Source organism: Ciconia boyciana, chromosome 1, assembly GCF_034638445.1.
Source record: "Ciconia boyciana chromosome 1, ASM3463844v1, whole genome shotgun sequence".
Taxonomy (NCBI): domain Eukaryota; kingdom Metazoa; phylum Chordata; class Aves; order Ciconiiformes; family Ciconiidae; genus Ciconia; species Ciconia boyciana.
The window spans coordinates 154,452,771-154,474,687 of record NC_132934.1 but is presented as its reverse complement, the minus strand read 5'-3'; the positions used below and the strand labels follow the sequence as shown (position 1 = coordinate 154,474,687).

The window sequence follows — 21,917 nt, the reverse complement described above, 5'->3', positions numbered from 1 at the left end:
AAGACTTGTAAGAATTTCTTAACTGGCAAATTTACTGAAAAGAGAAATGCAGATAAAGCTTGCACTTTACAACTACACTTGTGTATACTGAACACAATTACCTTGCTAGGTGTCAGCTGAATTTCCCAAGCCTGTGTGGGACAGAGGGAGAACAAAAGATCTACCTCTATACAGGATGTTTATAGGTGGTGGTATTCTGTATGAAGAAAACTTGAGTACCGGCAGATCTACTGATGTAGCATCATATGTTTTTAACATATGCTTTTGGACTAATAAGGTCCTCATAGCTGAGGTGCATCCTGCAGTATAGGAGATGGCAGTGCTTGGTCTCTGCAGGAACTTGTAAAACTTTCTCCTCTTGTGACAACTGACTATGTTGTATCTCTTTGTCAGGGGATGAATTCTAGCAGAATGGTTGCTTTGAAGATTACCTGAGATGAGGGCTATGCAGAAGAGAGTCCAGCTCTGCAAAACAGGCTGCTGCTTTTGTTTACTGTGATCTACGGCAGAATCTTCTTTTGATTTTACTTGGGACTTAAGAATCAACATAAATCACTTCAGTTATGTGAAAGTGATGCAATGTCAAACCTAGGTCTTGTATGACTTGCTCTGATTTCTTCAATGCTTCCAGCTTTGCAACTGTTCCTGACTTTGGCTTGCATGTAAATGCCTTGACATGTGTGGGAAAGGTGATAGGCAGTCTGCTGGGGAGAGGAGGTTTCACAGGCTTGATTTTGCAAGATTGTGTTGATGAGAGGAGAAAAGTGCCTCGCCCACTTCCTCTAATTGAAAGGAAAAGGCATATTAGAATATGGTTATTTTTCCTTTTCCTTAAGGGGAATTAATCTTATCTTACTGTGTTCAGCTGAGTATCTAGATAGCTCTAGCTCTCACATGTTTCAGCTTGAACCCTCTATTTTGCTGTAGTTAACTGCATTTAGATGTTTCATCAGATGCTGGGCTGGTCTTGTCAGTATTACTGAGAGCTGGAGTCTGCCTATGTAGGAGCATTGAGGTTTTTTGACACGGCTAGCTTTTTCCATGTCTTTACCTCTTTCAGGAAATACTGGAAAATTCTAGGTAACAGAGAAAATTGTAGCGCTGAAAACCTTGCACTCTTGTTACTGAAAATAAGCTGTATTGAGTCGTGTTGCCTCAGTCCATCGCCGACCTGTCTGATGAAGCAAGCAGGATCTAGCTGACTGGGTAACTTGAGGGCAGGTGAGGAGGGAAACGCGGCTATGTGGGAAGACGATGTGATGTTTCAGTAGGTGGCAGTCCTTCTCTGAATCGGTCCAGAGCCAGTGGTGAGCCTGGTGTCAGAGGGAGGAAGGGAGAGAGGAAAAAAGAGGGAGCAAAGTCTTTCTGTCAGTGCCATCTTGTGGGCCAAGCGCAAATACACGAGCCTGAGCACTGGTGGCTTGGAAAGAAGAGGGGTATTCCTTCTGGTGCAGGGCAGTCTGCCTGCATGGTGTCCTGAGGTGGCTCTGCCCCGCTGGCAGCCTTTGATGGGGGGAGTGGGGAGAGCCTGTCTGGGCAGCCCAGCAGCTGCCCTCTTTCCTTGCCTGGATGGGTTAGCGTGGAGAGCTGCAGTGTCCCTGGGAGAAGCAGGCAGGCTGGCATTGCCCTGTCCTTTGGGGGCCAGCAGGGAGGGGGTGAGGTGTTCTTGGAGTACCCTGTGCTTCCTGAAGGGCTGGGGCTAGAGGCTCGTATTTAGCAGATGAAATTCTGATTAATCCTTCTTCCCCCTAAACTTCAGCTGAAGTAAAAAAACTTCTTCCAGTTTTTTGACTGTTGTGTCTTTTGTGCGGTGTGGAGTGTTGCTCTATTTCATCATCCAGTTGGCTGCACTTCTTTGAATGGAGTATTTAGAAACTATTAAGTAGCAGTTGCTTTTGAGTCCAATTTAGAAACAAAACATTAAAAACTGAGCCAAGCCCCTGCTCTAATACAAATCCTCAATGCGACTTGCTTCAGCAGCCATATGAAAGGTAGAGTGTAGTAGTGCAACTGCCTTAAGTGGTGAAATAATAAAGGAAAAAATAGAAGGGGGGGGGATCCAACAACAAATATGTGCCATTACTAGCTGGTGTACTTCCTGTTTGTGAAGGACACCTTCACAGATCCTCTCCTGGTAGTGCAAAGTGATTTTTTAAAAAAAAAAATTTTTTTCTTAATTTTTATTCCCCTGCCCCCCACTGTCTTATTTTCTACCCCTTACCCCTGACTTGTTTTCCTTAAGGGGGAGGGCATTAGAGTGGTTATCAGAGAGAGGGCTAGTGGTGGTTATTGAGAATGTGGTGATGACATGCTTAATAGTTTTTTCCAGATATATACTTGTTAAATATCTTGTGAAATTCCTGCCTGATCAAGTCTTCTCCCTGTGATGTCCGCTCTTGCTTCACAAGAGCCTCTAGGCTGTTTTGTATGGTGATTTTAGGGGATTATTAGCTGTAAGTGCCAGCAAAAGCAGTAGCTCTTGTCCTCTTAGGCTGGTACTGTTGAAAAACAAACCATTGCCCTAGCTTTAATTAAATTATCCCTTTCTTTTTTCCCCTCTTCTCCCGTATCTCCAAAAAGGGGCCTTAACTGGTTTGATTCCTTCATGCAGACCACTCAGCAGATGAATGGAAGGGGTGTGTGTGAGGGGCATTTTTCTTTCAACAGCATTTACAGTATTGGAACAAATCAAATAGTCCTCAATTTTTAGGGTGACTTAAGTGTGCTGAGATTTGTCTAAATAGGATTCTGGTCTCTGTGCTGAAAGCACTAACGCTCCTTTTTCTTTTTTTTGCATCAAGTTCCCCTCTGGAAAATTTTAAGAACAGAGACTCCAGGTGTCCCAGGGCAGGGTTTGAGTGCTGGTTAAAATGCTTTCCCCTCGCCCACCCGCCTGGCAGCGACTGACCATGGCAGAGCAGAGCTTCGAGGGGTGTTGAGCAGCTTCGCGGGCAGCTGTGCACTAGACAGCTTCCTCTGAAGCCAGAAAAATGAAGTTGAATTGAAATAGCACAAAAATATTTGGTGGTGGGATTATTGGTGGTTCAGTGTAACATGAAACTGGTGGTGAATTTACGTATAACAAAGGGAGCCAATTTAACTGGTCCCTGCTGCCAAAAGAGAAGGTCTGCTCACACCTTTGCTCTCCCCTGCCCTCCCTGCCATGGCCATTTCATCTTGTGCTGGTTATCACGTGTACCAGCTGGCTGAGTAAATCCACAAAAATCCAACCTCTTCCCTCCCTACCCTCTCAAAAAAAAGAAAACCACAACCACTCCACCACCAACAGAAAATTGTGCTTTCCCCAAGCCCACTGCTGATGGGATGGTGAGCCAGGTTGCCTCAGTGCAGGGTCTGAGTGCCAGGGCTGGTGCAAGGGAGGAGTTAGAGACACCTGTTAGGAGCAGGACTGCATATTTCAGCAGATACCTGGGTATAATTTGAAATGCTGCTCCAATTTTCAAACAGAATAAATTATTTTTGAGAATCCTATTGATGGTCAATTGCTCAAGCATCTGTCTGTGTAAGGAGGGGGTTCGTTTGGTTGGTTGGGGAGCGGGAGGGAGTGTTAGGCAGTGGCAGCACCCTGGTTTAGGTTAGTGTGAGCTGCCATGGAAACATCCCTAGTGAAGCATCCACCGATTCAGTGTTTGACTTTCCTTAAAACTCTGTCAGCAAGCATGTACTGCCAGAGTATTATATTTACTTCACCTAGATGAGTTTATGCTTTGTTTCATGTTTATTTCTAATGAAATATGAGCAGAAACACTCCTTGCTTTATTTTTAGATGAACTGCCAGACTGCTAGTTAACTGCTTGTTGCTTCCCTGCCAGTCTCAGGTGGGTTAGATTTTCCTCCAGTGTGACTGACCCCCTGAACTGGATCAGAGTGGATCAATTGAGTGACTGTGGCACAAAGGACACAGTGGAGAAGGGAGGGGACCAGAACCTCCTCTTTTGGCAGCAGTAACCCAACCTAAAATAAATAGACCTTTACTTACTTTTCAGCTGGATCAGTCTATTCTTCAGATGTTTTGAATTCATTCAGTCAGTACAAAGCAAAGAGACTGGGAGATGGGGTGGAATTTATCACCCCCCCATGTTCACTTAATTAATAAAAATGAGGTTTAAGAAAAAGAATTAGGAACTATCTAAAATCTGTTAGCAGAAAGTGCCTAGAAGCAGTTTGTTTTAAATCAGCAGGCACAAATACTTCTTCCTGTTTGTTAAATTATCTGGTTTTCCATGCAAAACATGTCAAAACATTTTTTTTCTTGCATGTTCTGTATGTTTATTAGCTACATAGAGTGCCTTCAAAATGTACAGTTTAACTATCATATTTTGTCTAAAAGCAGCTTCAGTGCAGAAAACATGACATAGTTCATCATTTTCTGTCACTTGATCAAATTCTTTGTTCTCATGTATGTTAAAGCATTTAAGCGTGTGGAGATAGGGTAATCTCCCACTTTTTCTTCCTAAAGATTGATACCCAATCTCTAGGAAAGTGCTTGAACTACAAATATGGGACAGGATGTTAATCTATACTAATCTAATCATTATTGGAATAGGCCATTTAAATCCATCCACCCCGCAAGCTTATGAGCAGCGTAAAGTTACAAGAAAATGCATTTTCACGCCCTTTGCCTTAGGCTAGTTCTTCACCCTGGTGTCACGTGAACATTTTGCAAAAGATAACTTTCATGTATAAATACAGCTAAAGTTTTTCCTGTACTTGGCAGTTAAACTGAAAGAGCAATTCTTCATTGTTAAGATACAAAGTTGTTGTAATTAGTTGACTTTGATATTGTAAACTGCTGATAGTTAAATTGACTGCATCTAGGTATTATTTATGGCCTAAGTTAATTACTTGGCTTGGAGGGCTCTGCAGTTTCGAAGATGCCTGTTAGCTTGTTGATTTCTTTCCTGCCTGTACTTGCTTATTAAGATGGCTTATCTCTTAATTTTTTGTTAATATTGCTTGCTAGAAGTATCTCATTCTCAAATGTCAGTATATCATTCAGAATTAAGTGAATGATTATAATTTTATTTATAGCTGTTGTCAGCAAATGCAGAAGAAAATGTAGATGTGCCTTTAGAGCAGTCCAAAAAATCTCAGATCTCAGTGAAGTACTCTTCGAGATCAAAATGAGAGAATATTGTAACTTAAAATGCTGCAGTTTGTTTTTCCTAGTTGACACACTCAAGGGCATGTAATTTGGGCTTGTTTTGCACAGATGTAAATAAATCAGTTTTTGTATTAGTTTAGCTGATAGGTAGGTAAGTGGGCTACTTATCTTTGTATGGTAAAAGCATTTCAGGACTGGAACAACTGTAGACTAACTTCTGCGCACCACGCTTTCCTCAAATCCATTTTTGTTGTGGATGCTGCTAAGGCTGTGACCAACAAAAAATTGTTATGCTGAAATCAAAAAGCTTTATTGGGCACCCTCTGTATGTGTATTGTGATAACAGGTAATAGTTTGATTTTCTGTAGGAACCTTGCCTATTTTCAGCTGGAAGGCTGGTCAGTGCTCTTCCTTTGTTCATTAGATGGTCTCAGACTTTTCTTGGATATGATTTCTTACTTTGGAGGCAGAATTAGTAGCTTCTGCATGGATGTTCTGTGGTGCTTTCCACAATAGTCTCAGATATTTAGAAACTTTTTTTTATTTGGTTTTAAGACTGTTTATGAAGGAGTGGTATTATCCCTATTTCACAGTGCTTGAGCTGCAGGCTGGGGTGTCTGTAGTTTGACACAGCTCCCGTGGACTTCACTTGAAGCTGTGAGTGCTAAACATGCCGCAGAGCGGACTGAAGCCAGGCTGTGGTCCTAGGGTAGCTTAAACCCATTGCGGCAGTGCAGCAGCAGCGACTTGTGCTATTGCTTGCATATTCCTTGCCCTTTCCTCTTCTAGCACTGGTGCTTGGCAGCCTCTGAGGTGAGGTGGTGCAGGGAGATGGGCTGGTAGAAGTAACCTTACGAACCTGCTCTCTTTCCCACTGAATTGGCTCACTGGGGGGGTCAGGAGGAAGCTGGGGCTGGCGCAAAGTGGGGGGATAGTTGCAGTGCTGCCTCAAATTCATTTAAACTCTTGTTTAACTCAGAGCCTTGGTTTCTGAGCAGCTGAGGAGACAAGCAATGGATCAACTCAAACGAAATGAGATTACTTTTTTTTTGTAGTGATGTAGCAATGTTGTGGCAGATAGAGGGAATTAATTTCCCTGCTGTAGCTGTCAGCTGGCTTCAACGTGAGGCACACAGTTTGCTGGCTTCTTACCGTGCCTTCTGATTTCTGCAGTAAATGACATGGGCATCTACAGGAGTAGGTTTTGTGAGCTTCTGGCTCAGTGGCAATACTAGTTTAGCACTGCCCACCGCTGCACCAGCCTCCTTGTTTTGCAAACTCAATTCATTTTGGATCTAAATTGCAAACCTGGACCGGGACCCATTTTCTGAAGTTGCTTTTAATCCAGGTAAGTGAAACGGTTTGTCTGCGTAATGTATAGAATGTGGTGGGTAGGAGGATGTCCTATATGGGAGAGATCTGGGGCTTGGGAAAATGCCCTTACAGGCAAATTCTTTTTTAAGGCTTCCTGATTGATCCTTTGACCAGCCTTGCCCTACATACTGAATGGGGACAGAGAACTTGAGGGAAATGGTAATAGTTGATTATTGTACAGTGAATATGCAGATCATCTTTAGGTGATCCTAGATTTAAAAAAGCGGGGCGGAGCTCCCTGTGACAGCATGCTGATGTGTGGGAGCAGAACTGCTGTCTCTCCTGCTCAGCCTCTGCACCTGAACTGTCAGTGTATCTGCTAGTGGTGGTAAGCTCATGTTTCTTTTTTGTGCCAAGCTGGGAAGAGATGGGCACGTTCCCAACTGCTGCATTTTCTAAGTATTTGTTGATAGCAAAGGGATGACATGACTAGGCTTCTACACCAAGCTCTTGAAAACTGTTTCTGTTTCTCCTCTCCCATTCTCTCTTTCTTGTTGGCTTTGTTTTTGGATTTTGAGTCCTGATCTTGGATTCACTTGGATTTTGAGTCCTGATCTTCCTTTCTGCACGTCTTGCAAGTGATTTGCCATGCTGTTTCTTCTCTCCGGTCATTCCTAGCCTAGCATCAGCTGTCTAGCCCTGATTTCTGAGGTCTCCGAGACAAGTAAGTCAGTGCCATCTCTGCTCAAAGAGAAAGGTGTTTTTCTGTCTGTTCCTGCTACTTACTGTAGACCAGCTCTGGTGCTGGTCAGGCCTCTGAAGCAGCAGAGAACTACCCCAGCAAAAAAAATGGATTGCTTTAGTCTTTAGTTGATTCAGTTCGTTACAGTGAAGGGGGTGATGGGCTCAAAAACTGGTGGGAAAGGGAGGGTGCAACTTTGTAGCTGAGGGTGAGGTTAAGGAGGAGTGGGATTTCCAAAGGCTGCAGTTCTCTGTTACACTGTCCTTCCCTTCTCTTGCTTTCAGCTCTGTCTCCTGGACCGCAGCTAAAGTTAGTTATGGAGGCTTCCTTTTATAGTCAACAACAGGAGCCTCTCCAGAGGATGACTTATGGTGGATAGGATGCATGGCCCTCTGGGGATACAAAAGGAGACAGCACGGACCCAGACATCTGAAAAACAGTTTCCTAAAATTAGGTGAAACTTAGCCTTGGCGATGTCATTCTTCCACCCCCAGCTCCTCTGTTCTGGATCTAGCTTTTGTTTCATGTCATTTGAATTGGGCAGTTGCTTTCTCTTGGAGGCTCCCTCTTTTGACGTTAACATCCGAACTGTGTTGAGACCTCCAGGAAGTGTTCCGCTCCATGCTTTGCAAATGAACTCCTCTGTGAATTTGTGACATACTCTGTCCGTCCTAAGCATGTGTATAGACTAGTTTAAAGAATAACTGAACAAAACAAAGCCAAAGGGTCTTAAGCTGGTCAAAACTGAGTGTATTTTTTTTTTTTTTCTGGGGGACAATTTCTGGTACATTTTGGAAAGACATTTTGATAGGGTAGAGAGCCTTTAGAAATTCTCCAAAGCAAATGGAGCTAATTGTTTTAATGTTTGGATTTCCCAAAGTTGAATTCTGGCAAACATTGTTTACTTGGTGTCATTTCTGGTAATGGCAGGATAAGGAAGTTCTGTACAAAATACTGGTAATGATAAAGGGAAGCATGAGGCACATGCACTACATGTAAAATACTAGTCCAAATGTTTGAAGTTTAGGAAAGCTTAAGAGAAAATAAAAGATCTGATAATGGAAAGACTGCTGATCTGCAGTAAAGCCTGTCAGACTAGTGTCTCTTGAAGAGACTTGAACTGTTGGGGTGATGTTGTACTGCAGTGCTCGGCCCTTCAAATAGGGTCTTGGTGGTTTTGCTTTGCTACTGAAAGTTCTGAAGCTGGATTGAATTCCACCTAACTGCTGCCTGTAATTGCTCTGAAGTTTAAATCTGTTCTTGGTAGTAGTTAAGGCAGGTCTCATCAAGGAGTGTCCTCACTGCCTACTGAATACTAATAGTTTCACTAGATAAACTACCCAAGTGAAATTATGTTTTCACAGCAGTGTCTACTCTCAGGTCACTGTGGCGATGCTTGAAGTGAGGTAGATTGAGGTTTGTTTGAAATAATCCTGATTTTGTTATTAAGACAATTTTTTTCATCTTTGTACATTTCTTTTGTTTCTGTAGAATATGGAGGCTTTGTAGTCCTAAAAAAGGAAGCCTCAGGTGCCCTTCCTGGGAGGTAATGAAGGACACAAAATTCCCCTCACAACATGAAACTCTCTCCTCCTTTGTTCTCCTGCCTTTTTAAAACAGTCTCTCCAAGGGAATGTATGCAAGCAGACACCGCCTGCCTTTTGAGGCGGTGAGCTGTGGCTTGTTTGACAGTCGGGGAACTTGAGCAGCTTGAGCAGCTTGCAGAGGGCACAGCTGTTCACCTGCTCTCTTGGCTTGAAAGAGATTTGAACAGAATACCTTGGCCTATAGTTGAGGTGACAGGATGGGAAGGAGACAATCTTGTGTTGAAAGCTACAACAGTTTTACATAGGACTGTGTAGATTAAATTGTTCGTAAAGTACTGGGATCATGGAGTTTAGGATGGTGAGTTTCTGTGAAGCAGAACTTGCGTTGCTTTGGTACGATCCAGATGTTACATCATTGCTTTATTTGAAGCAGGTTGTAGTAACTCCATTTTAAAAGATGGTGTGAAGTTGGAGATTATGGTGTGAATGTCTGTCTGGCAGGAACTGCTTTTATAGGTGGTAAAAGGTACTGTGGAAGCTACTGCTGCATGCTTTAAGAACAGTCTTCGTAGCTGAATTTATTGTCTGGGTACTCTAAAACTAATTATGTTGCAGGACACTAAATATGAGGAGAATGTACTGTATGTGTATTGCTTTATCAGGTGTGTGGTATTGGGCAACATGCCAATCTTTGTACAAAATAGGGCAGTGTATTCTAGAAACCTTGCAAAAGCTTGTGTAAAACAAATTTGGCTTGACAGACTGATTGTACAAAATCAGCATTTTCAGTCTGTTCTTAAACAAGAAGTGCTTTTTAATAGTTGTTTCATGGGTCAGATTTGTCTAAAAACTGTATGTTTGCTTTCAGAGCTATTGTTACTTCTCAGAGGTTAAAAAGTGTAGTCATTGGAATTGTTTGCTATGAGCTGTGACCTGTTGGAAAACTCCAATATTGTCCTAACTTGCTGTTTGTTAGCTTTGCATTATGTTTCTTGCAATGTATCTGAAAGAGTTTCTCACCTGTAGAAGAACTTTTCTTTTTTTTTTTTCCGGAACACAAGTTGCCGTCTTGATGTCTTCCATAAAGGTAACATGCTTGCAGCACCAGCTTTTTGAGAGGATGTTACTGGAGATTTTTAAGCAATTCCACTTTGTTGGAACTATGTCTTTGTTTTCTAAATGCTTTTGGAGCATCCTATTGGAAAGATTTGCTTAACTTTTCAACCTGCTTCTAGAATGACACATCTTACCCCATTATGTTTTCTTTTAATTCAATTTCTTCCTGCTTGCAGCATCTGGTATCACTTGTTTTTCATATGAGAGGAAACAGCAGGACTTTGGAAAGCAGTCAGACTTTGCAGACATTTGTTGATTGGGAAAGAGGAGGATACATCTTCCAGGACCTTCCAGGAGAGATTTCAATTAGCCAGAGATGCAGAAGATACAGTACAGAAAATAAGCATTATCATCACTGTTCCAGATATAGGGAACAATCCTGGTATTGCACATGGAAGCTCTTGTGCTTCTGAACAGATAACGATAGCTTTTTAGCTATTGTATTTGCTAAGAACGAAGTCTTGCTGTAATTGTTTTCTATGTCACGTTGCTCTGCGTTGTTGCAGTCCTAGCCTGGATTAAAAACTGCGGCAGTTGACCCTTGCTCCAAGAGCAACCCCACAGTGCACAAAGGGTTCTCAGTGACAGTTTGGTGGCTTCAGAGCACTTTCACTGTTTCCCATTCTCACACAAGGGAGAAGCCTTTGCTTTTATTCGATCAGTTTAAAGCTATCTGCACTAGGTTTTTAAATGCATGATAGAGCGCGGTACCTGATAACTTCCTATCAGGAAGCTCATAGGCTGTATTTTTGGGTGTGGTTAGACACACAGGAAAGTGTGTCTTTGCCTCTTTTGCAGCTAAGTTAGGAATAAGTAGCCATTATGTGCCCTTGCTTTAAGAAGCAAGGGAAATGAGAGGGCATAATCTCGGGCATTGCTTTATGTGATGCCTGCTTTTGCCATGTGCAGAGCACCTTAGTGGGTTTTTTGTGTCTTGAACTTCTCCGAGGCTGGATCTTTATGATCACTGCCCTAGTTACTGCTTTTAATGCACTACCTCTTACTTTTCTATTTCTTTTATTCAGTTGGGAACTTTACGCTGCATTGGCATTTTCTATGTTAATATAGCAGTGTAGTTTGCAGACTTCATCCTTGTAGAAGTTATGTTTCCAGTGCAGTATGACTCTGGTAATAACAGAATATCTACTGTGATCTCACAGCTAAAAGGTTGAGGTCCTAAGACTGGTGTCAGTCACATCAGTGACCTCAGCAGGAGTTTCACATGTTTTTTTGGGGGGATGGTGTAGCGGACATCACAGTCTGGAAAGGGTTTATGTATGCTTTGACTTTGGCTTGTTCCGAGATGTATGCTAAATGCCAGTGTTATAGCCATTTATGCCTTTACAGGGATGCCTATGATGAATTGTGTTTCTGAGGATGCTGTAGCGCCATGTGATTTGGTTGGTATGCTTTCTTCTTAAAGTGTTATGCAAATGATAGTTCTAGTTTTAAGTGCTTCCCTGTAGGGGTTTCATTTATGCTTGAAGACTCATCCTTAACTCAGCATACTTAACTTTGATGTGTCTGAGAAAACCATGAGCCTCCTGCAGCAGTCCCATTAGTATCAACTGTCTCAACTTCACAGTACCAACTGTGGAGATGGGTCAGTATAATAATCCATAACTTGTTCTAGACTGAGGCTGATTTTTGTGCTATTTAAACAGCGAAGATTAAGTGCAGGAAAGAAACCCCCCACGTGTTAATATACCACATGAAATTTTTATAACAAAATGTTATCATTGCTGTTCTGTGCCATAACTGTAACATATTGGTATAGTGATATATGGAGCTGTTTCTTCTTGCTTGTCTCCTTGCTATCATTTAAACCTAGACGTAATTACTAGCTAATTTTGAAGTGGTGCAGAGTTCATGTCAACGTTTAAGTGGTGCATTTAGTGATATTAGCATTACTGTGTTTGCATCTCTTAATGGTGAATACGGTTTGTTGCACATCTTCTGCTGTAGCTGTGGACTGCCCTTCTGAAGGGAAACCCTGATCATCCAGTCTTAGACACAGTTCTGCCACTTCCCTGGTGTCAGATCTACAGACACTGCAGTTGCAGAGTGAGTTGTTTCAGTGAGCTGATCTTACAGAAAACGAAGGCTGAATAGCTTTCTGTAGCTGAACTGACACCCTTGATTACCCTGTGGCCAGCTCCCACACTGGGGAGGCGTGTGGGGTACATCTGTGGGAGGCGTGGAGTCAGCATTGCCCCTTTGGGTAACAGGTTGCAGTTGCACTGACCAAGGTAAAATGTTTTCTCAAATTTCTGGCAGGTAGTTTCTGTCATGATAATATTTCTGCATCTTCCAATATGACTATTCAATTGCTTAACTCAGCTTTTAAGTCCTGTATTAGTTGTAAAACAAAGTTTGATGCATGGTTTTGAGAATTTGGGGAATAAGGGCTAATTATTGTTGCTCAAGCAGTGTTTTACCAAGGGGTTTTCTGTAGTGACTAGGTTAGCATAACAAACTTTTTTTGCCTAACTTGGCTTTGGAGATTAAAAATACAGGAATAGTTTTACTGTCCTTAATGACCGAAGGATGACTATGCAAGTTCAGATCAAAGGTCTGTTTACCTTGTTATTCTGTGAGATAAGGGTCTGTAATAGATGCCTGGGAGAAAAGTAAAAACCAGTGAAAATACACTGTGACACCTTCTGTTAAATCTTCCTAGCTTCTGACAGTCCATAGTGGAGGAGCTTCTTGAGGAGTCAGGGATGGTATCTGTATCACTGTATTTAATAGCTCAATGGACCTCTTTCTATGACCTTTTTTTTTTTTTAAATAGCTTTCCAAAGCTATTTTGAGCTTTTTTACCTTCACAGCATCCTATGACAATAAGTTCCAGGGTTAAATTATGCATTTTATAAAAACTTCCTTTTGTTTGTTCAGCTGCTGCAGCTGGTGGCAGTGGATGACTTTGTTCTTATGTTATGGATCTTCTCCATGCTATACGTGACTTCATACAGCACTAGTGTACTTTGCTACATCCCATATTCTCTTTTCAAGATGAACACTTATTTTATTTACTCTTCCCTTATATGCAAACCATTGCATTAATTTAGTTGGTTTAGACAGCATACATCTCTGTACCCTTTCTTGTTACAGAGATACTATGGAAATAATAAAAGCCATCTGTTTGTTGCCTGTCTTTTCTAATTTTCCAGTATTGTTTCTCTTGGACTTCATGACTTGGCTGATTCTTGATCTGAAGTTGTTAGCTGACTGTTGGCTTTTACTTGTCACTGGGAATAGCTAATTTAGAACTCATGCAAGTATAATGACGAGGTTTGGGTTTTTATTTTTTTGACCGAGGGTAGTTTTTGCATTCGTTAGCACTGGATTTTACCTGCTGCTTTAACATTTGGTCATCCACAAGATCATATCGTAGCTGTTTGCTATGAGTTCAGGTTTTGACTACCTTGAATAATTTTGTATCCTTAACAAACAAAGTTCACTCTTCATGCCTTTTGTGAAATCGTGTGTCCGTTGTGTTGAATACTGTGGGTCCTAAGTCAGATCCCTATGGGATGCTTTTGATACTCCCTTCATAGTGAAAACCAATAGTTTGTATACAGCTGTTGTTTCTTACTTCTTGAGTACTTCTGAATCTTCAAGAGGAGTCGCCTAGCTCATATTACCTTTGCTTAAAACAAAAACAAGCCTTGATGAGGTGTCTTTTCAGAGGATATTTGGATATGGTGTGTTAACTGGACTACTGTATGTTTATGGCTAATTGCTTCAAGGACCACAGATGCATTTTTGAAAGATTACTTCCTTCTACCGAAGCAATGTTAATTCTTTTCTATTTCCATATTTATTGAAACTGCACAAATTCTGTTCTTTATTATAGCTTTTATCAATTTACTAGGCTTAGGCATTTGCTTTACTGGTCTGTAGTTCTCTGGATCTCTTCCCTTCTTTCCTTCTTTGATTTAGTCTTGGTTCTTTAAAGACTTGGTTTGTGTTTGCTGCCTGCCATTCCTCTGCTGCTGAGGCTGTGCCAAGTACTGTGTTGCACGCTATAGTTAAAATTTTCAATTTAGTATCTGAGTTCTTTGAACTGACAGGTATCATGTAATCCTGGCAAATCACAAAGATGATGTGCTTGGTCACTCTCTGACTATTCCGTGAGTTGTAGCATTGAGATGAATTACATTTATAGCAATGCCCAGGAGAAATGCTGTATTTAAAGGAAATGGAATAGTCTGCCACTTCAAGACTTAATAGAAGTTGTTACAAGAAAAGAAAGGAATGGAATCCATGTGAGTTGCAGATAAATGTATTGGCTCTTCTGTTGACAGAAGAGATGAGTATCTAAGGTCGATAGGGTCCCAGTAACGGGTGGCATGGAGAAGGTGGGAATGTTGTTTTCTGTTTCTCCTTGCACAGGAGCTAAGGGCTACTCAGGAAAAGCAAGCAACGGGCGAGGTCATAACAAATGAAAGGAAGTGATTCTTCACACTGTAACTGACCTGTGCAAATAATTTCTGTGGGTTTTTGTAGAAGTTGGAACTACATGGATTAAAGAAGTGACTAGAGAAGTCTAAAAGATTCCTTTATGGCTTTTAAATGCAGATAGTCCCTGAGACACAAACTGTTGGAAGAACGTCTTGGTTAATTATTACTATGTAATATTTGCCTTTCTATATTCTTCCTTATTGGCAACTCTTAGATGCAGGTTTTGGGGCTGGATAGGCTGTCACTGATTTTTCTTAAGTGCTTGTCCTGATTCCACAGATGGCATTCCTAGATGCTGCTTGTAGTAGTGTATGGCCCTCTGCTAGAAGCTCTTGTCAAGAGGAGCAGCTTTAACTCCTGGGTTCTGCTGCATGAGCAGCAGTTACATTAGCAAAAGAGGTCACATTGAAACAATCTTCCAGTCACTGAACTGTTATAACTCGTAAAAACACATGGTAACATAGTCAAGTCTTCATCAGAAGGTCCCAAGCTCTGGTGCCTGTGGACAGACACATTCCTGACCTTACAGGGCATCACCTACCACAGGCATGGACTCCTCGGTGTTGGCTGGCTGCATGGAAGTGATAGGAATAGGATATCTCCATGTAGGTACCATTAATCAGATGGTGTCTGGAGCTTGCTCTGTTCAGTGTCTGCTGTGGAAACCCAGTACCTGCCTTCTGGATCAGGATGCCAGATCAGGGCCCAGGCAGTGCTGGTGTGGTAGTAGGTGTTGCAAAGGGAGATACTGGATTTAGGACTCTGTTTTGTGAAGGCTGGAGTATGAGCAGTTGTGTTTTGGAGAGGGCATTGAAGTTAGGGCATCTGTAGTGGGGAAGGTGATGGCACGAGGCTAGAAGGAAGAATCCCGGACCATGGAGATGAGAACAGTTAGGAGAAAAGGAGGAATTGGGATAGTCTGTTGGGCCTGGCTGCTCATAGTAACACCTCTAGCTGCCCTTGCCAGCTTGGCTACCCAAGCTCACCATACAGCCTATCAGCTGATGAATCAGAACTATAAAACTCTTGCAATAGCTAGTTTCTTGGAAAAGTTATCTATTTCTTTCAGATTGTGTCCCCAGGCATTACTATGAATAAGCAGAATTGGTGTGGATTTCATTTTTGTTGTTGCTTGTAACCTGCTAGAGGCCATCTTTTATTAATATTTGTAATGTGGAAATTTTTATACATATTCACATAAACTGTAAGTTTGAATTTCTTACAGAAACTTACTACTGAACATCAGCGTGATGCTGGATGATTGGGGTGGGGGCGGACTGTAGCTAAGTTGTATGGGTTTTTTTCTTGTTTTTTTTTCCCCTCCATGTTGGAAAATATCTGAACAACTGTGGTGTTTTCCAGCACCTCAAGTGAATCTTTTTCCCTTGACAGACAAGATGTTTCTCTCCTACACGTTGGCGCAGGTGCTAATCTCATCTGGTACTAAACTGGTTTAGCTTGTGAAACTTGCAGCAAACTTCCTGCTGGATTAATTTTCTGCCAGTTCAGCTGCTAGAACTGAATTGCTGTGGGGGTTTAATGACCCCCTGAGTGAAAGGAGTGTGAGGTGGTGTGGGAGAAGGGAGCGTGGGAGATTTCCCTCCTGAAAGCTTGCTCTGATCTGTGGGTTTGCGAATCCTGAGCAGGAATGGTTTACCTAGACCTGTGCCATGTGTCTTGCCCTTAGGTGTCTGCCTCACCCTTCATAGGGATGACTCAGCTGCTGCATGCCCTCAAGTTACAGGCTGTTGCATTAAATTGACTTCAGTTTTCTGTCTTCCTCACCCGAAGATGCTAGGCCCTCTGGCTGCCCCCACTGCTGCTTAGGCAGCTCCACCAGCCTTGCAACAGGAGGAGTGGTTGGTCACCAGAGCAGGTGGTGGTGAGGCTTGTCCCTGCTTCCTGGATGAAGTCCTGTGCCTGGTCTTTCAAAATGGATTTTGTAAATGGTGGAGGATCCTGGGTCACATTATTGCAGGTGCCTGGGAGAGAGATCCAGCCCTAGACTCCTTTTTAACAGTATTTGTACTGGCTGAAATCAAAATGGTAAGCTATGAATCGAAAAGGGTTCACTTGAGGGGAGCTGTAGCTCAGGGGGTGTGCATGCAGTTCTGTGCTCTTCAGTGAATTTTTAAAATGGAAGTATTGAAATGAATTCACTTGTAATTGAAATCTGAAATCTTCGGTTTGGGAGCTTGTTTATTTCTGCTAACTATTTTGGAGTTACTTTTTCCCAGTTGATGATTCTAAATGAAAGCTTCAACAGGCTATGTGGAAATTCAGTAAGCCTTTATTCTTAAGTTTTGGCACTTTCCACAGTATATTCAGGAAGCAATTGAGATTTCTGATAAATCCCTTCTTACCACTCCTTTCTTTTTTTTTTTCTTTCTTGCATTTCTATGTTATCTTTCCCCTTTCCTACTTTTTTCCATGTGTCTAATCATGCTTAGTCAAATTCTGACCCATGCCAGAAATCTCAAAAATACCAATTCCCCTCCTCCAGCTACTAATACATATTTAATGCTACAAGCACTTTCCTGTTTCTTCTGTTAATATGTGCACACAACAAAATGAGGCTCCTAAGCATGCTGATAAGCAGTAGGTGAAATAGTGTGTTTGAGGTCAGTGGGGCTGTTTTTGTGGCTCATGCTTTGTCTGTAGTTCGTTCTCCATTGATGCTGAATCTGTGCATCATCTGATCACGTGGCTGTATGCATTTGTTCCAGATGAAATGTGAGCATGTGATAGCATTTAAGTTGTGGTTAGAGCACGTGGTAGTGTAGTAAAACAGCCAGCAGGCTATTTTAAGAGGGCAGATGATAACCTCATGTAGTACAAAATCTTTTGCAGTAAGATGACTCCTTCCCCCTGCCTCCAGCTCTTGCTCTCTGACATACTCTGGGTATGTCTGTCTCAGCAATCTTACTATGTGTCTGTGATACTTTGATTTGATGGTAGTGACTTAAACTGGTATTTAGCTACTATTTCCCCATTTTGCAGATGAAGAGCGGGATTGCAGGTAACACAACCTATTATGGACCTGGAGAAGCTGGCTTTCCTAGTTTTTTTCAAGTTTTTCATTAAACAAATTAAGCTTTTTCTTCATTATATAGGCCTCTTCTTCTCACTCCATACAGCATGGCTTTTGAAACTAAGCTGATACTTGGGAAATTAGCTGAGAAATGTTGGCAGAACACGTATCTAGACAGAAGGCATCTGAAATCAGTTATGGCAAGCCATCCTTCCTGTGTTTTTAGGTAAGAGTATGGAGATGTTCACAGTTTAGATGTATTCCAAAAGGACACATCTCCCTTCCTAATGTTTGAAACCTAGTTGCAAGATTCCTGAATATATCAACTCCCTCTTCCTTAGGAATTGGTTTATTCAGAGCCGTAAAAAATTGTGTGTCACTACTGAGTTCAGCCCTTGGCAAACAGCAGTTTGTAAAACCTTGCACAGAGATTATTTGGTTCTGAATGTTTATGTTCAGGATCTGCTTTCACACCCTGCCAGGCCAGTTGGGCAGCCTGTTTCGGTCGTATTAAGTGACTGTCGTTGTTGCTGTCCTGTCATTTTGGTTTCTGTTGTAACTATGTGCGATCTGCTTGAGGTCAGTCTTCATTTTCAGTGCTCTTGATAATTTCCATTAGCATGAAGTGTTGGTCTGGTGTTTGTGCGGAGTAATTTTTTGCATTGTTCTTTTGTTAAGGCTTTTCCTAACTTGTTTCTTTCTAACTTATTATTGGGGAAAAAAGAAAAGTCAGGACGAAATTGTAGATGTATGAAAATGGTGGAGCCATAATGTATCTTTGTACTTTAAGATGGGAAACAGTTTGCAGATTGTGTAAAACAGATTCCATTACCGTAACTTTGCTTGCAAGTATGACATTTATCTATAAATTATGGAGGAGAAGGTGGATATCTGCCTGTGAACTTTACCTAGTACTTCAGGGCATGATAGACATCCTCTAAACTGGAGCTCAAGAAGGCTTGTGTTCTCCGTGCTGCTCTGTTGCAGCAGTATTGAATGGGGTTAGTGGAGGGATAGGTGCCTAGCAGAGTCTGAAGTAGCAGAAGCTGTGGGATGAAGGAGTAGCTTCCCAAAACCATGATTTACTGCTGTGATTTTAAAAAAAAGAAAAAAAGTGTGGCAACTCAAGTGACCAGCCACTCCCACGACTTGCAGTTGTTCACATGTAACGAGGATCCTATCTTGCAAACATGACCAGTTGATACTTTTACAGACGTCACCTGAATTTGTAAGACCAAAATCTGCCATTTCTTTTTTCTTGTAATTGCAAGTTATTGACAAACTAATTCAAACTATTAGCATCTGTCTCATAGAAAGGCCTAAAAACTGACTTCACAGGCTGTCTCCTGCTACATCGATGTTGTAACTATTCATACAAGAAGAAAATGGTTTCATTAAGTATAAGCGTCTACTCTGAGGCACAATCCTGGAGTAGATGTTAGCATTGTTCTTGGTGGGGAGGAGCTGGACCTGGAAGCTGCTTTTCTTTGCAGCCTGTTTCTTTTGGGAAAGTCTCCTGTTAGTTCTGTGGGTTTTGCTGCTGTTTGTTTGCTTTTGTTTCTAAAATTTGGGCCAGCCTTTTTATTAGCTGTGGCACTGTGTCAAATTCCCATGGCAGTTTTGGCTTCTAGTCCACTCACACCCCTTGGTGCTGAGTAAGTTTGTCATCTGTGGTGTCTAAAACAAACACTGTGAAAGTAGGAGCCTTCTTTTTAGCAAAAGGTTACTGACACATTGCAATTTTTCTGTAATATCTATGCTGATAAGCATTGCAGTGGTATATGTTTTTTCATTACAGGGCCAGATGACACACTCACATTCAGGAAGAAAAACACTTTGTGACACTCCTGAGAAACTTCTTGCTGGTTTCTTGTGAGGCAGTTCTGTCAGTGCAGAGACTTGAGCTTTGACCTCTGGAGCATTGCTAGGATACACGGCTTGCTTAGTAGAGCTCAGAAGATTAAGTAGAACCCATCAGCAAATTTAGGAAATCAATGTAACTTGTAGTTAACTGAGCACCTAGTCTTGGTCATCTGAATGTATCGTTATTTTGTACAGCAGGCCTTCATCGAAGCAGGGGGACATTGTACTTCAAGACAAGTGAAGTGCTTGGGTCTAATTTTTACTCCTCATTCAAACGCCTTTGGTTCTTTCATTCTTAGGAATTGGACCGTTAGGAGAAGGATAAGGTGGAGTTTTCAGTTCTTATTTTTAGAAAGAAAAGCTAGTTATAGTTCAGTAGGATATTCTTCACCTTTCATTTGTGGTTTTCCCCAGAATGTATGACTACTCAACCATGTCCTTGTTTATCAGATGCTCTGGCAGTCTGTGATGGCTTGTGCACTTATTAGCCAAAAATTAATTTTTACTATTTTTATCACTGCTTACTCTGCTTCATAGCAGAGCTGTCTGTTTATTTCTAAGCATGTACTTTGTGGGTTTTCTCTCAGTCCTGTGTGTTGTCTTACTCATACATAGTATTCCCCATGCATTTTGGCCTTAATTTCCACAGCTGTGTTTCCTGATTTATTTTAGGAGACTAGTTTACATAGTTCTTGTCTGTGTATATCAGAAAGAGAGGTGAGTTTTACTGGGCTGAATCTTCCTCGGGGTATGTTTCTGGCCAAGTTTCCCTGTTGAGGTGCCTCTCTTCATTGGCACTACAAGGTGCTTATGCAATTACTTTGTTTTGGCTAAACAAGTAGGTGTAACCTGTTGTGTTGGCAAGTACCAAGGCATCTCAACTTCAGTGTCGTGATCAAATTTTATCTTCGGTAATTTCATTCCAACAACTTTTTATTTTTGCCTGTAGTTCCAGGAGTGTGAGCTTCCTTAAGCTTTAGTACTCAATCATGTATTAATACTGTATGCCACTAAATCTCTCTCTTTCAGTGGCAGCTGAGATTATCACTCTGAGGTATCATCTATAAGATTCAAAACCTACAAAGCAATTTGAAAGCAATTTAGGGTGAAGGTGTGAGAGATGTAGTTCTTGTTTTGCTGTGCAGGTAGAAATTTGGAACAGGCTTATGTTTTCTTACGTGCTTATACAAATGTAGGCAGTGCTAACCTTTGTATTTCAATTTTTTAAATTACATCTTGGTTTGCTACTACTAGAAGTTTATGGTTAAAAATAGCAAATTCCATGACCTTCTTACTTAAGAAATCATTTGAGGATACTAACTTGCTGTGTCACATTCTAAAACCAGACAGATTTGGAAAGCTTCGGAAATTGTACAGTTCATCTCCAAGAACGAACTTAGTATTTCTTTGTGTAGATTTTTTTTCATCCCCTTTTTGCTGGGGTTGGTGAAAAATAAATTGTATATGTTTAGTTTTGGCAATGTTTAGAGTTGACTTTTGAAGCAGTGGCTTAGGTAAAATATTATGTAATATTTGAAATTAATGCTCTGCAGAATCATTAGTGCATTGATGCAGCTGGTTTGGGCAAAAAATTCTTGGAGCTGGAAAGCTTTAGTACATCTTCAGGGACTTTAAAACAAGGGGTTTTTTTAACCTTTGTCCTCTTTGGATTTGTGTCGTAAATGTGTATTTGGATACATGCACGTGCACACAGATGTGCACACAGACAGTACAAACTTCCGTATACATTGTTATTGCTGGTTGTGCCTGCTTTTGTAGATAAGATGTTAGGTCTTACAACTAGTAATACTTTTAGGAATTAAATAAAGCTTTCTAGGTGATGTGGTGTTTCTAGTACAATTTAGTACAAACAAAAGTTTGTACTTTTGAGGAACAGGTTTATATGAGTAGTAAAACTTATTCCAGATCTCTTCTTAAGTTTTCTATATTCTTTACCACTGAGTTTTGATTTCTCTTGTGAGCTGGTACCAGATCACACAGAAATCCTGCACTGCAGGTCTATTCTCCCAGTTATTTTCAAACTTTTTCTTGTGTCTTACTCCTTAATTTTTGAAACAGAACTTTAATTTTTTTTTTAGCTCTCCCTTGTGCTGTGCATACTAGATGTCGGCAACATTATGCTTCATAGAGATTTCCAGAACACTTGTAATCATCCCTTCTTCTCCCCCCTCCCCTTCCTCTCTCGGTTGTCATAGTTCCCTGCTTTTCTTATCTCTCCTTTTACTGCTGCAGCTTTCAGATGATAATTCACGGCTCGAGGAACAGCTGCTGCATAATAGCTGAATGAGACTCGGCTCCACTTACAGCTGACCTAATGTGAGAATAAATGAAGAAATATGTGCTTTGCATGTAGGCTTACATACGCTATCTTTTTTCCAGCTTGGGTGTATTAGGTGTCATCATGGGAAGGTGGACTGTGGATGGCCTCTGTGGCTTCCCCTTGCCAGCTGCTCTAGGGGTAGAAATGCGCTGGGGGTGGTGGCACAACGAAGCGAGGTGTTGGAGTTCTTAATGTTTTTCAAGAAGGTCACCCGTTTCTAACTGTGAGTTGCCTTTTTTTTTTCCCCCCCTACCACTTGTTTATTCATGCTCCCATGACCAAAAACGCTGCAGCTTGTGCACTAGGAACAGGTGGAGCGACACGTTGTATGTGGTCATGCTGCGCTTTGCCAGGCTGCCCTGCTCATTTCC

The 21,917-nt window shown here is 41.5% G+C and overlaps 1 protein-coding gene across 4 annotated transcripts in view; it reads left to right on the top strand.

The window, feature by feature from the left end:
* ARHGEF7 (Rho guanine nucleotide exchange factor 7) overlaps positions 1-21,917 on the top strand; it is a 125,386-nt gene that overhangs the window by 23,839 nt on the left and 79,630 nt on the right. The window lies entirely within an intron of this gene.